The 16,383-nt window shown below is 40.6% G+C and overlaps 1 protein-coding gene across 2 annotated transcripts in view; it reads right to left on the reverse strand.

Moving 5' to 3' along the window:
• Positions 1-15,258, reverse strand: part of LOC135526758 (arf-GAP with Rho-GAP domain, ANK repeat and PH domain-containing protein 3-like) — a 115,157-nt gene extending 99,899 nt beyond the window's left edge. For both annotated transcript variants that reach the window (XM_064955389.1, XM_064955390.1), the window contains exon 1: positions 15,151-15,258. The gene's annotated coding sequence lies outside the window, so the exon portion shown is untranslated. The remainder of the gene's footprint in view (positions 1-15,150) is intronic.
• Between the last annotated feature and the right edge of the window lie 1,125 nt (positions 15,259-16,383).

A 16,383-nucleotide genomic window follows, 5' to 3' on the forward strand; every position in this document is an offset into this window, starting at 1 on the left:
CTGTCATACGACAGCTCGATCAGCTGTCCGCTTTCACATACGGGCATGTCAACTGAGCCAGTATCACAGTCAAACAGATCGGGAAGTAGGTTCCAAGGTGCTCTTCGAAGCGTTGGAAGTGAGCAGTCATCACTGGTGTGGGACACTTACTGATGTTGTTGTCTGTTAGAAACATGCCACGGGAAGGGGGCGTGGTTAACTTTTGAAAGACTCTCCAATGAGAATGATTCCCTCTGGTTACACTGATTTGGTCACTCGTCTGTAGAATGTTTCTGTATTTTCCCTGAATGCTTGCATTCAGTTTGTTCAGTTACATAGGAAAGCAGACATTTTATTTTTTATTACACAAAGTCAACCAAGTCTGTATTTTTTTTTTTTTTTTTACATCGATTGTTCCCCCTCTAACCACCAAGCTGCGGTGTGAAAGAACACGGTCATGCTCTGATCCCATATCTTCACACAGTGGCGGCCCGTCATTCAGGGCAGGGTTTTGAGCCCCACGTGTTTAGCTAAAAAAAAAAAAAAAAAAGAGACCATGTTTGTTGCCTGTTTTGCATGTTATTTTGGCATTTATAAGGATCACATATCAGTTTGCAAACGAAGTAAAAATGATTCAAACATTTTTTTTATTAAGTTGATAAAGCTGCATACAAACATGGTCTCTTTTTTGCTTTCTTGTGTAAGGCAGCTCCAAAATGTTGGTGTTTCAGCCTAGCTCAGTGCTTTCTGTGGTGGTGCGGCAGCCAGCAAAAACACAGCGTAGGGTTTGGTAATGTTCTCAATTTGCACCGTGATTGGCCCAGTGTTCTGTCACTCATGGGGGCACTAGGTCACCGCCAAGTCTAAGGGTACAGCTCGAAAATTCAAGCCCCTTGGGTGCTGCTAGTGGTGTAAAGTACTTAAGTAAAAAATACGTTAAAATACTACTTAAGTAGTTTTTTAAAAATATATCTGTACTTTACTATTTATATTTTTGACAATTTTTACTTTTAATTCACTTCATTCCGAAAGAAAATGTACTTTTTACTCCATTCATTTTTCCCTGACACCCAAAAGTACTCGTTACATTTTGACAGGAAAATGGTCCAAATTCACACATTTACAAGAGAACATACCTGGTTATCCCTACTGCTTCTCATCGGCGGACTCACGAAACACAAATGCTTCGTTTGTAAATTATGTCTGAGTGTTGGAGTGTGCCCCTAGCTATGCGTAACTAAATTTAATAAAACAAGAAAATTGTGTCGTCTGGTTTGCTTAATATAAGGAAATTTAAACTATTTATACTTATGTTTTACTTTTGATACTTAAGTACATTTGAGCAATTATATTTACTTTTGATACTTAAGTATATTTAAAACCAAATACTTTTACTCAAGCAATATTTTACTGGGTGACTTTTACTTAAGTCATTTTCTGTTAAGGTATCTTTACTTTTACTCAAGTATGACAACTGGGTACTTTTCCCACCAGTGGTGGCTGCCATAGAGATACATTAGAAGTGCCCTTCCAAGAAGGCTCAAGGTCATTGGACGCAGATAAAATGACGTCAAATCACGTGACATCTACCGTAGCTTTGATTGGACTGATCATGTCAACATCACACTTTCAAAATCTTAGCCAGCAAGCAGTTATCATCATAAGTCACGCCAACAATCTACTGGCAAATCCTTTTTAATCAACTGCGTCAGCTACTAAGCGTTACAAAGCAATCGCTGGCCTGCTATTCAGTGATTTGTGGGTGTGTGGTCCAAGTCTGGGCTTAAGGGTCTCTTTTCCAAGCTTAAAAAGGATAAACATTCAACAACCTGGGCCAGAAACGTTTGAATACATTGGCCATGCTGTCAACCCAGCATGACGTCTGCTGCATAAAAAAAGGGTGTATCCCCTACAGTGGGTCTATTCATTACAGTGGGTGTATTCATTACAGTGGGTGTATTCATTACAGTGGGTGTATTCATTACAGTGGGTCTATTCATTACAGTGGGTCTATTCATTACAGTGGGTGTATTCATTACAGTGGGTCTATTCATTACAGTGGGTGTATTCATTACAGTGGGTGTATTCATTACAGTGGGTCTATTCATTACAGTGGGTCTATTCATTACAGTGGGTCTATTCATTACAGTGGGTCTATTCATTACAGTGGGTGTATCCCCTACAGTGGGTGTATTCATTACAGTGGGTGTATTCATTACAGTGGGTGTATCCCCTACAGTGGGTGTATTCATTACAGTGGGTGTATCCCCTACAGTGGGGGTATTCATTACAGTGGGTGTATTCATTACAGTGGGTGTATCCCCTACAGTGGGGGTATTCATTACAGTGGGTGTATTCACTACAGTGGGTGTATTCATTACAGTGGGTCTATTCATTACAGTGGGTGTATTCATTACAGTGGGTGTATTCATTAGTGGGTGTATCCCCTACAGTGGGTGTATCCCCTACAGTGGGTGTATCCCCTACAGTGGGTGTATTCATTACAGTGGGTGTATCCCCTACAGTGGGTGTATCCCCTACAGTGGGTGTATTCATTACAGTGGGTGTATCCCCTACAGTGGGTGTATCCCCTACAGTGGGTGTATCCCCTACAGTGGGTGTATCCCCTACAGTGGGTGTATTCATTACAGTGGGTGTATCCCCTACAGTGGGTGTATTCATTACAGTGGGTGTATCCCCTACAGTGGGTGTATCCCCTACAGTGGGTGTATCCCCTACAGTGGGTGTATTCATTACAGTGGGTGTATTCATTACAGTGGGTGTATTCATTAGTGGGTGTATACATTACAGTGGGTGTATCCCCTACAGTGGGTGTATCCCCTACAGTGGGTGTATCCCCTACAGTGGGTGTATCCCCTACAGTGGGTGTATCCCCTACAGTGGGTGTATCCCCTACAGTGGGTGTATTCATTACAGTGGGTGTATCCCCTACAGTGGGTGTATCCCCTACAGTGGGTGTATCCCCTACAGTGGGTGTATCCCCTACAGTGGGTGTATTCATTACAGTGGGTGTATCCCCTACAGTGGGTGTATCCCCTACAGTGGGTGTATCCCCTACAGTGGGTGTATCCCCTACAGTGGGTGTATTCATTACAGTGGGTGTATCCCCTACAGTGGGTGTATCCCCTACAGTGGGTGTATCCCCTACAGTGGGTGTATCCCCTACAGTGGGTGTATCCCCTACAGTGGGTGTATCCCCTACAGTGGGTGTATTCATTACAGTGGGTGTATTCATTACAGTGGGTGTATCCCCTACAGTGGGTGTATCCCCTACAGTGGGTGTATCCCCTACAGTGGGTGTATCCCCTACAGTGGGTGTATTCATTACAGTGGGTGTATTCATTACAGTGGGTGTATCCCCTACAGTGGGTGTATCCCCTACAGTGGGTGTATCCCCTACAGTGGGTGTATCCCCTACAGTGGGTGTATCCCCTACAGTGGGTGTATCCCCTACAGTGGGTGTATCCCCTACAGTGGGTGTATCCATTACAGTGGGTGTATCCATTACAGTGGGTGTATCCCCTACAGTGGGTGTATCCCCTACAGTGGGTGTATCCCCTACAGTGGGTGTATCCATTACAGTGGGTGTATCCCCTACAGTGGGTGTATCCCCTACAGTGGGTGTATCCCCTACAGTGGGTGTATCCCCTACAGTGGGTGTATCCATTACAGTGGGTGTATCCCCTACAGTGGGTGTATCCACTACAGTGGGTTTATATGGCATATGGAGTGCAGAGTCCTGCCCTCCAACCCTGGAGCCCCATCTGTGCAAAAGCCCACCATTCGCTCCCATTTGGAATCTGTTTTTCATCAATACAGCCACGCAGCACACTGGACAGCCAATATAGAATCTGTTTTTCATCAATACAGCCACGCAGCACACTGGACATCCAATATAGAATCTGTTTTTCATCAATACAGCCATGCAGCACACTGGACATCCAATATAGAATCTGTTTTTCATCAATACAGCCATGCAGCACACTGGACAGCCAATATAGAATCTGTTTATCATCAATACAGCCATGCAGCACACTGGACATCCAATATAGAATCTGTTTTTCATCAATATGGCCACGCAGCACACTGGACAGCCAATATAGAATCTGTTTTTCATCAATACAGCCATGCAGCACACTGAACATCCAATATGGAATCTGTTTATCATCAATACAGCCACCCATCACACTGAACAGCCAATATAGAATCAGTGTTTCATCAATACAGCCATGCAGCACACTGAACAGCCAATATAGAATCTGTTTTTCATCAATATGGCCACACAGCACACTGGACCAGCCAATATAGAATCTGTTTTTCATCAATACAGCCACGCAGCACACTGAACATCCAATATAGAATCAGTGTTTCATCAATACAGCCATGCAGCACACTGAACATCCTCTGTGCCGTTTCATGCTCGTGAATCGTGAGCCAGAACAGTATATCCCCGTGAGTAGAACCCCCAGACATGTATAGCGAACAGAAGTCAATGCATGGGCATCTTGGCCCTCACAGCTAACGTCCATTTGGAGAGCATGAGCTGGGGAGTTGAGTCGTTCATTCAGTTTCCTCTTGATTGCTAGCAATAGAATCAGTTCTTTGTTTAACAGTGTCATCTTAAAAAAAGGTATTGATGTGAGTTTCTGTGCCTCTGCCTCCCCACACATTGTTTTTACCATGTCAATTGCAGCCGCCCGGTAATGTCAAAGTCTCTGCAATATTGTGTGGTTTCGTAGCAAAGCGGGCCGAGTCATTCACCGTGGGAATGATTCAAGTGCGGCCTTTTCCCATGATCTTAAGGGCTCTCTCTGGTTTAATTTTATATTTGAAAATGTTTTATTTAGATTTAAGGGTAACCACATTATAATGACTGAGATAGAGACAATATTATAATGCAGTAAACAGAGCATTCGGAAAGTATTCAAAACCCCTTCGCTTTATCCACATTTTGTTACGTTACAGCCTTTATTATAAAATTGATTAAATATATGCAATTTTTTCAATCTACACACAAATCGCCAAAATGACAAAGCAAAAACAGGTTTACTTTGTTTACATCAGTATTCAGACCCTTTGCTATGAGACTCGAAATTTAGCTCAGGTGCATCCTGTTTCCATCGATCATCCTTGATATGTTTCTACAACTTGACTGGAGTCCACCTGTGGTAAAATCAATTGATTGGACATGATTTGGAAAGGCACCTGTCTATATAAAAGGTTCAACAGTAGATGTTTTTTTTTCTTCTGACATGCACTAAGCCATGAGGTTGAAGGAATTGTCCGTAGAGCACCGAGACTCAGGCCATGAGAAACAAGATTCTCTGATCTGATGAAACCAAGATTGTCATTCAGGCCAACGAGTTCAATGTCACGTCTGGAGGAAATCTGGCACCATCCCTACGGTGAAGCATGGTGGTGGCAGCATAATGCTGTGGGGATGTTTTTCAGCAGCAGGGACTGGGAGACTAGTCAGGATCGAGGGAAAGATGAACAGAGCGAAGTACAGAGAGATCCTTGATGAAAACCTGCTCCAGATAGCTCAAGACCTCAGACTGGGGTGAAGGTTCACCTTCCAACAGGGCAACGACCCTGAGCACACAGCCAAGACAATGCAGGAATGGCTTCGGGACAAGTCTCTGAGTGTCCTTGAGTGGCCCAGCCAGAGCCCGGACTTGAACCCGATCGAATATCTCTGGAGAGACCTGAAAATAGTTGTGCAGCGACGCTCCCCATCCAACGTGTAAGAGCTTGACAGGATCTACAGAGAATAATGGGAGAAACTCCCTAAATACAGTGGTGTAAAGTACCTAAGTAAAAAATACTTTAAAGTACTACTTAAGTAATTTTTTTTATTTTTTACTATTTATATTTTTTGACAACTTTTACTTTACTACATTACAAAAGAAAATAATATACTTTTTACTCCATACATTTTCCCTGACACCCAAAAGTTACATGTTGAGTGTTTAGCAGGACAGGAAAATGGTCCTATTCACACACTTATCAACAGAACACATGGTCATCCCTACTGCCTCTGATCTGGCAGACTCACTAAACACAAAATGTATAATTTGTAAATTATGTTTGAGTGCTGGCATGTACCTCTGGCTATCTGTACATTTTAAAAAGCAAGAAAACGGTGCCTTCTGCTTTGCTTAATATAAGGAATTTGAAATGATTTATACTTTTATTTTTGGTACTTAATCTTGGAACTACCCATCCCGGATCCGGGAGAATTGTCATCATCTGACGCTAATTATCATAACACAACGGACAAAAAATATTACTAGAAAATATTCATATTCATGAAATCACAAGTGAAATATAGTGAAACACAGCTTAGCCTTTTTTAAATCACCCTGTCATCTCAGATTTTGAAATTATGCTTTACAACCAAAGCAAGACAAGCATTTGTGTAAGTTTATCGATAGCTTAGCATAGCATTATGTCCAGCTAGCAGCAGGAAGCTTGGTCACGAAAATCAGAAAAGCAATCAAATTAACCGTTTACCTTTGATGATCTTCGGATGTTTTCACTGACGAGACTCCCAGTTAGACAGCAAATGTTCATTTTGTTCCATAAAGATGATTTTTATAGCCGAAATACCTCCGTTTGTTCTTCACGTTTGGTTGAGAAATCCACCGGAAACTGCGGTCACGACAACGCAGCAAAATATTCCAAATTAGATCCATAATATCGACAGAAACATGGAAAACGTTTTTTTTTTATAATCAATCCTCAAGGTGTTTTACAAATATCTATTTGATAATATATCAACCGGGTCAGTTGGCTTCTTAGTATGAGCGAGAGAAACAATGGCCGCATTTGTCTATTACGCACAAATCACTCAGAGCCACCAGCTGACCACTGATGCAATGTTGTCGCTCACGCTCATTTTTCAAAATAAAAGCCTGAAACTACAGTGGGGCAAAAAAGTATTTAGTCAGCCACCAATTGTGCAAGGTCTCCCACTTAAAAAGATGAGAGAGGCCTGTAATTTTCATCATAGGTACACTTCAACTATGACAGACAAAATGAGAAAAAAATAATCCAGAAAATCACATTGTAGGATTTTTAATGAATCCAGTGTGTTGTGACAAGGCTGATATACAGATGGTCTTTAACCAAATAGGGCTAAGTCCATATTATGGCAAGAACAGCTCAAATAAGCAAAGAGAAATGACAGTCCATCATTACTTTAACCTCTTACATCTATGGTGGCGCTATTTCATTTTTGGATGAAAAACGTTCCCGTTTTAAACAAGATATTTTGTCACAAAAAGATGCTCGACTATGCATATAATTGCTACTGTTCGAAAGAAAACACTCTGACGTGTCCAGAAATACAAAGATCTTCTCTGTGCGTGCCCTTTAACGTGAGCTTCAGGCAAAACCAAGATGAGATGGCATCCAGGAAATGACAAGGATTTTTGAGGCTCTGTCTTTCATGATCTCCTTATATGGCTGTGAACGCAAGAGGAATGAATCAACCCTTTCTGTCGTTTCCCCAAGGTGTCTGCAGCATTGTGACGTATTTGTAGGCAGATCATTGGAAGATTGACCATAAGAGACCACATTTACCACGTGTCCGCCCGGTGTCCTGCGCCGAAATTGGTGCGCAAAAGTCACCTGCCAGTATTTTTCCATGGGACACAGAGAGGAAAGCAAGCTTCCACGAACTGCATGTCAATGAAGAGATATGTGAAAAAACACCTTGAGGATTGATTCCAAACAACGTTTGCCATGTTTCGGTCGATATTATGTAGTTAATCCGGAAAAAGTTTCACGTTGTAGGTGACTGCATTTTCGGTTCGTTTCGGTAGCCAGGCGCAATGTAGAAAACGGAACGATTTCTCCTACACACAGACGCTTTCAGGAAACACTGCGCATCTGGTATGTGGCTGAGAGTCTCCTCATTGAAAACATCAGAAGCTCTTCAAAGGTAAATGATTTTATTTATTTGGTTATCTGGCTTTTGTGAAAATGTTGCGTGCTACATGCTACACAAAATGCTATGCTAGCTTTGCATACTCTTACACAAATTAGTCCATTTCTATGGTTCAAAAGCATATTTTGAAAATCTGAGATGACAGTGTTGTTAAGAAAAGGCTAAGCTTGAGAGCAAACGCATGATTTTAATTTTATTTGCGATTTTCAGAAATCGTTAACGTTGCGTTATGCTAATGAGCCTGAGGCTTAGTCACAAACCCGGATCCGGGTTGGGGAGTTTCAAGAAGTTAAGATATGAAGGTCAGTCAATACGGAACATTTCAAGAACTTTTCAAGTTCCTTCAAGTGCAGTCGCAAAAACCAGAGTTACCTCTGCTGCAGAGGACAAGTTCCTTAGAGTTACTAGCCTCAGAAATGTGCAATTATCTGCACCTCAGATTTCAGCCCAGATAAATACTACAGAGTTTAAGTAACAGACACATCTCAACAGCAACTGTTCAGAGGAGACTGCGTGCATCAGGCCTTCATGGTCGAATTTCTGCAAAGAAACCAAAAGGACACCAATAAGAAGAAGAGACTTGCTTGGGCCAAGAAACACGAGCAATGGACATTAGACTGGTGGAAATATGTCCTTCTGTCTGATGAGTCCAAACTGGACATTTTGAGTTCCAACCGCTGTGTCTTTGTGAGACGTAAGAGTAGATGAACGGATGATCTCTGCATGTGTGGTTCCCACCATGAAGCATGGAGGAGGTGGTGTGATGGTGTGGGGGGTGCTTTGCTGGTGACACTGTCTGTGATTTATTTAGGATTCAAGGCACACTTAGACAGCATGGCTACTACAGCATTCTGCTGCAATATGCCATCCCATCTGGTTTGCACTTAGTGGGACTATCATTTATTCTTCAACAGGACAATGACTCAACACACACCTCCAGGCTGTGTAAGGGCTATTTGACCAAGAAGGAGAGTGATGGAGTGCTGCATCAGATGACCTGGCCAGCACAATCACCCAACCTCAACCCAATTGAGATGGTTTGGGATGAGTTGGACCGCAGAGTGAAGGAAACGCAGCCAACAAGTGCTCAGCATATGTAGGAACTCCTTTAAGACTGTTGGAAAAGCATTCCACATGAAGCTGGTTGAGAGAATGCTAAGAGTGTGCAAATCTGCCATCAAGGCAAAGAGTGGCTACTTTGAAGAATCTCAAATATAAAATGTATTTAGATTTATTTAACACTTCTTTTGGTTACTACATGATTCCATATGTGTTATTACCATGGTTTTGATGTCTTCACTATTATTCTATGGAAAATAAAGAAAAACCCTTGACTGGTACTGTATATATATATTTATTTTCAGCATTTTGGAAATGCTCTTGCAATCTCATATCATAGCCCGAGTTTGGGAACAGCTGCTCTAAATTAATCTGGAAATAACCCATTCAAACATGACCTTCCAGATACGTAATGTCCCCCAACTCCAACTCTCCACTCGTAAATCAAGTCAAACAATTAGCGGAAGCGGACAAGTGGTAAAGTGAAAATGTATTTTCCAAACGGAGGAGGACGGAGGGAGGATCCAAGCAGGCCTCTGGGTTACATACAGGATGCTGGCTGGCTGGTTGGGGGTAGGCTGTAGATAAATAACAGTGAAGCACTATTGTGAGACACAATATGTCATTGTTCAGCGCTAGGCTAGCTATGGCCTCCACGCTGCCTGGATGACAGTACAGGCCTGTGTACTAACTAGCTAACAAGCTCAGTCACATTTTAGTCTCTCTCTCTCGCTCTCTCATGAAGACATCTGACTGAGACAGTGTTTTTGTCCAGCACACGCTGTCCCTCTTTCTTGGAAAAAAACAACAACATTAAGACACAGTGTGGAAGGAGCTTCTTCTGAACACACATGGTTAGATCAACCACTTAGAGCAGTAAAAAAAACTGACAAAACTCCCAGAAAGTCATAAATCAGGAGTTAATCTGTGTTGTCCCTGTCGCTCTACGAAGGAGGAGAGATGGCAGTACGAGACATAGATCTGTACACCTAGATGACAGGCCTAAGTATCCCTTTCTGACGCATTCAGCAATCTACATTACTTACTGTACACCCGTGTTATTTTACTGCTACTCTTCATTATTTGTCAGTTTTATCTCTTACTTTTTTTGTGTGGGGGGGGGGTATTTTCTTAACTGCATTGTTGGTTAAGGGCTTGTAAGGAAGCATTTCCTGTTGTATTTGGTGCATGTGACAAATAATAACTGTAGTCAAATCAAATTGTATCAATCACACGACAATCAGTCCAATGCTGTCAAATCCACCTCTTCTCTCCCTCAAAAAAATCACACGTTATTGGTCCCATAACACATGGTTAGCAGATGTTATTGTTGAGTGTAGCGAAATGCTTGTAAAAAGGATTTTCTGGGCTAACAATGTAAGAGATAATACATTTTTTTAAAATACTGCAAAGTTTCCTGTGATCATTAGAATGTGCCCCCTTTTAATTTATCATGTATATTTGCATGACGGCTCTGGAGGGAAATTCCAAGGCAAAGGAATTATGCTTTGGCTCAGATTCTTCACTTTAAAACGTGTTTTCCCGAAAAACGTTTAAATATCTGCTCCGAATTCAGATTCAAAAGATAGCTGACACCCCATTCATTATGCAGACATGACACCTCGAGTTTGAAAATATATATATGGGTTGTTGAACTAGAAAATGTGTAATTATGAATAACGAATATCCATTATTTTCATGGTGATATATCCTGAATAAGTACACAAAAATAGAAATATGCAATTCTTTATTTATTTTATTTCACCTATATTTAACTAGGCAAGTCAGTGAAGAACACATTCTTATTTTCAATGACGGCCTAGGAACGGTGGGTTAACTGCCTTGTTCAGGGGCAGAACGACAGATTTTCACCTTGTCAGCTCGGGGAATCTAATCTTGCAACTTTACAGTTAACTAGTCCAACGCAATAACGACCTGCCTCTCTCTCGTTGTAATCCACAAGGAGACTGCCTGTTACGCGAACGCAGAAAGCCAAGGTCAGTTGCTAGCTAGCATTAAAAACGTATCTTATAAAATATAATCAATCATAATCACTAGTTAACTACACATGGTTAATGATATTACTAGATATTATCTAGCGTGTCTTGCGTTGCATATAATCTGACTGAGTATACAAGTATCTAAGTATCTGACTGAGCGGCAAACAGCACTTTCGTGCGTTTGCCAGCAGCTGTTCATTGTGCGTCAAGCATTGCGCTGTTTATGACCTCAAGCCTATCAACTCCTGAGATGAGGCTGGTGTAACCGAAGTGAAAGGGCTAGCTAGTTAGCGCGTGCTAATAGCTTTTCAAACATCACTCGCTCTGAGCATTCTAGTAGTTGTTCCCCTTGCTCTGCATGGATAACGCTACTTCAATGGTGGCTGTTGTTGTGTTGTTGGTTCGAGCCCAGGGAGGGAGGAGTGAGGAGAGGGACTGAAGCTATACGGTTACACTGGAAATACTAAAGTGCCTATAAGATCATCCAATAGTCAAAGGTTAATGAAATACAAATGGTAGAGAGAGAAATAGTCCTATAATAACTACAACCTAAAACTTCTAACCTGGGAATATTGAAGACTCATGTTAAAAGGAACCACCAGGTTTCATATGTTCTCATGTTCTGAGCAAGGAACTGAAACGTTGGAGAAGGCATTGTTTAAAACAAATTGAACATGTTTCATTATTTACTTGAGGCTAAATAGCTTTTATTGATGTATTATATTAAGTTAAAATAAGTGTTCATTCAGTATTGTTGTAATTGTCATTATTACAAAGAAATAAATGTTAAAAAAGATGTAGATATTTTTTTGTAATTTTTTTTTTTTTTTTAATCGGCCAATAAATCGGTATCTGTTTTTTGGTCCTCCTATAAATCAGTATCTGCTTTTCTGGTCCTCCTATAATCGGTATCTGCTTTCTGGTCCTCCTATAAAATCGGTATCTGCTTTTCTGGTCCTCCTATAAAATCGGTATCTGCTTTTCTGGTCCTCCTATAAAATCGGTATCTGCTTTTCTGGTCCTCCTAATAAATCGGTATCTGCTTTTCTGGTCCTCCTAATAAATCGGTATCTGCTTTTCTGGTCCTCCTAGAAATCGGTATCTGCTTTTCTGGTCCTCCTATAAATCGGTATCGGTGTTGAAAATTAGAAAATATCTTTAAAATATTTGTTTTTTGGAAACGGAATTACAATGCAATGATTCTTAAAAACTTACAGAAGGCAAAGAATTGACCCAAAACTAAAATACAAAGTGTTTATATTAGTTTGCAGGGTTCTTTATGTACAGTACCAGTCAAAGGTTTGGACATACCTACTCATTACAGGGTTTCTCTTTATATTTACCATTTTCTACATTGTAAAATAATAGTGAAATCAAAACTATGAAATGACACATATGTATTCATGTAGTAACGGGGGAAAAAAAAAAGTGTCAAACAATTCAAAAATATATTTCATTTTTGAAATTCTTCAAAGTAGTCCCATTTTGACTTAATGACAGATTTGCACACTCTTGGCATTCTCTCAAACAGCTTCAATGAGGTAGTCACCAGGAATGCATTTCAATTAAGGAAAGCAGAACAGAAAATCAAAGTGAATGTAATGTTAACTCTGGAGGTTTGAAGTCGTCTTTGTTGATTAGTAAATGTAATTGGAAATAGTTCTGTATTGATCCGTAGCGTGAATTACTTTTACTTTATTTAACTAGGAAGCCAGTTAAGAACAAATTTTTATCTACAATGACAGCCTACCAAAAGGCAAAAAGCCTTGTGTGGTCTGGGATAAAAAAATAAAAGACAAAACCCACAGCACTACATAAAGAGAGACAACACAGCACTACATAAAGAGAGACCTAAGACAACACAGCACTACATAAAGAGAGACAACACAGCACTACATAAAGAGAGACCTAAGACAACACAGCACTACATAAAGAGAGACAACACAGCACTACATAAAGAGAGACCTAAGACAACACAACACTACATAAAGAGAGACAACACAGCACTACATAAAGAGAGACAACACAGCACTACATAAAGAGAGACCTAAGACAACACAACACTACATAAAGAGAGACCTAAGACAACACAACACTACATAAAGGAGAGACCTAAGACAACACAGCACTACATAAAGAGAGACCTAAGACAACACAGCACTACATAAAGAGAGACCTAAGACAACACAACACTACATAAAGAGAGACCTAAGACAACACAGCATTACATAGAGACCTGAGACAACACACACATCACGACAAGAGACAACACAGCACTACATAAAGAGAGACAACACAGCACGACATAAAGAGAGACCTAAGACAACACAGCACTACATAAAGAGAGACCTAAGACAACACAGCACTACATAAAGAGAGACCTAAGACAACACAACACTACATAAAGAGAGACCTAAGACAACACAGCACTACATAGAGACCTGAGTCAACACACACATCACGACAAGAGACAACACAGCACTACATAAAGAGAGACAACACAGCACGACATAAAGAGAGACCTAAGACAACACAGCACTACATAAAGAGAGACCTAAGACAACACAGCACTACATAAAGAGAGACAACACAACACAGCACTACATAAAGAGACAACACATCACTACATAAAGAGAGACAACACAGCACTACATAAAGAGACAACACAGCACTACATAAAGAGAGACCTGAGACAACACACACACATCACGACAAGAGAGACAACACAGCACTACATAAAGAGAGACCTAAGACAACAAAGCACTACATAAAGAGACAACACAGCACTACATAGAGAGACCTAAGACAACACAGCATTACATAAAGAGAGACAACACAGCACTACATAAAGAGAGACAACACAGCACTACATAAAGAGAGACCTAAGACAACACAGCACTACATAAAGAGAGACCTAAGACAACACAGCACTACATAAAGAGAGACCTAAGACAACACAGCACTACATAAAGAGAGACAACACAGCACTACATAAAGAGAGACAACACAGCACTACATAAAGAGAGACCTAAGACAACATAGCAAGGCAGCAACACATGACAACACAGCATGGTAGCAACACAACATGACAACAACATGGTAGCAGCACAAAACATGGTACAAACATTATTGGGCTTGGACAATAGCACAAAGGGCAAGAAGATAGAGACAACAATACATCACGCAAAGCAGAATTACATGTGAAACGCTGTTACAAATCTATGCTACACTACGCCACATATGAAACCTAAAACAGGGTCACAGATAATGATGGCTGTAGTGTCCATCTATTGACAGAGAGAGAGGCCTCTGGAGGTCAATGATTCTGATCAGTGTAACGTTGACCGTCACACTGAACATCTAATGACCAAAGACTGACCCAAGCAGCTCTGAGACACTCATACAGGAGGAATATAGAGGAACTATCATCTGGGCCTTGCTACAAGTGGCACTGACACTGAACAACATAACATTCAGCCATTCGTGACATTTTAATTTAAATAAATAATCTCACTCACCACAATCCCCCAAAAAAACATAGCTACAATTGGGAAATACTTTAAATGAGAAATTCCAGTGAGTATTTTAAAGTTGTTGTCTTTCCGTCCTCTACTGGTGCACTGTCTAACAAATAACTGACTGATTCAATCAGGTTTCAGCTGTGAAACTATATAACAGACAGATTCCAAGACCCCAAAACCCACTCAAGATGAAGAGGGTCTGATGTGCCCCTGGCAAATCTACAATGGGGTGGGTCGGTAAACCCATAGCCTACAGCAAAACAGACAGGTCATAGTATAATGGGTGAACTTTTACAATAGGCTCACATGCCAAGCCAATGTGGTGTCATCAGATAGGCTACTCTGAAACATGGTAATAAAAATATATATTTTTAAATGGTCAAATAAATCATTACACAGAATCTATTTAATTATTCTGCGGTAGGCCTACACAACTCCGCAAGTAACATATGGCGACAATATTGATAAATAATGCTGATAATTTAAATCATTATTAGTCCTATAGCAAAAAATAATAATGTATTGAAAAAGAGCACAATCTCATGCTGCCGCATGTCGCCCACACACAGTGCGAACTCTGAAACGCTATGAGTCTAATAGTATGATAATCATGCATTACCTTTAGCTGTGTTTCGATGTGCGTGGTTGTTATCCCAATGGAACGTCTACATTCTTGAATCGCTCGGTTTTTGGTTGAGCAGCGGAGGAAGAACTATCCCTGTCGGCAACTTTGTTGCAATGGTCAGTTTAGTCTGCACAGTATCAAGGATATCGCACTTAAAGGGGAGGGCGGCGAAGGAGTTTTGCCGACATTTTTCCTGTTCAACAAACTCATTATCCCACAACTTTAAAGACATAATGGTAATTCATAAACAGAAATTCAATCTTTTGACTCCATTACTTTGCTTTTGCAAGAAAAAAGATATATATATATTTATATTTCATTTTTTTTGTTTCACTTTCATAATAGTCAAAATGCCAAAGAACTGACAGCTTGCCATCAGGTAATTTAATTATACTGTGTTGGGGACCCATGCACTTATTTTAAAAACATTCCCTATTGCCTGCAAAATAACAAAAAACTACACAGTATGTGCAATATGTAGCCTGAAGTTTAAGGTTAGTTTAGGGTTAGTTTAGGTTAGCTGCATGTTGGGAAAAAGTAATGTGATGTGGGCTTCAATAGGCCTACTGATACAATAGACCATGTGATGTGGGCTTCAATAGGCCTACTGATACAATAGACCATGTGATGTGGGCTTCAATAGGCCTACTGATACAATAGACCATGTGATGTGGGCTTCAATAGGCCAGCTGATACAATAGACCATGTGATGTGGGCTTCAATAGGCCTACTGATACAATAGACCATGTGATGTGGGCTTCAATAGGCCAGCTGATACAATAGACAACCTGATGAGAGATCAGAATTGTGAATATCTACAAAAAATGTGGATGTTAAGGTATAACTAAGATGTGGTCCTGGATATTTCCTGAGCCCCCTCACCCTTCCTGACACTCACACACACACACACACACACACACACACACACACACACACACACACACACACACACACACACACACACACACACACACACACACACACACACACACATTACGTTAAATAGTTATAGTAAGATTACATTAAAAATGTTGTTCAAGTTCCAGGGACATCATGAATCACACACATTGTTATTCAAAAATTAACGGCAGCTCAGATTATGGAAAATAAATGGTTACACACAATACAATAACATCACACACTTTACTTCTCAAAGATCACTCAAAATGGAAGACGTTTTATGGTAGATGAAGCAATGAATTGTGAGTTTTAAAAGCAATGAGAAGC

This window comes from Oncorhynchus masou, chromosome 32, assembly GCF_036934945.1.
Source record: "Oncorhynchus masou masou isolate Uvic2021 chromosome 32, UVic_Omas_1.1, whole genome shotgun sequence".
NCBI lineage: Eukaryota > Metazoa > Chordata > Actinopteri > Salmoniformes > Salmonidae > Oncorhynchus > Oncorhynchus masou.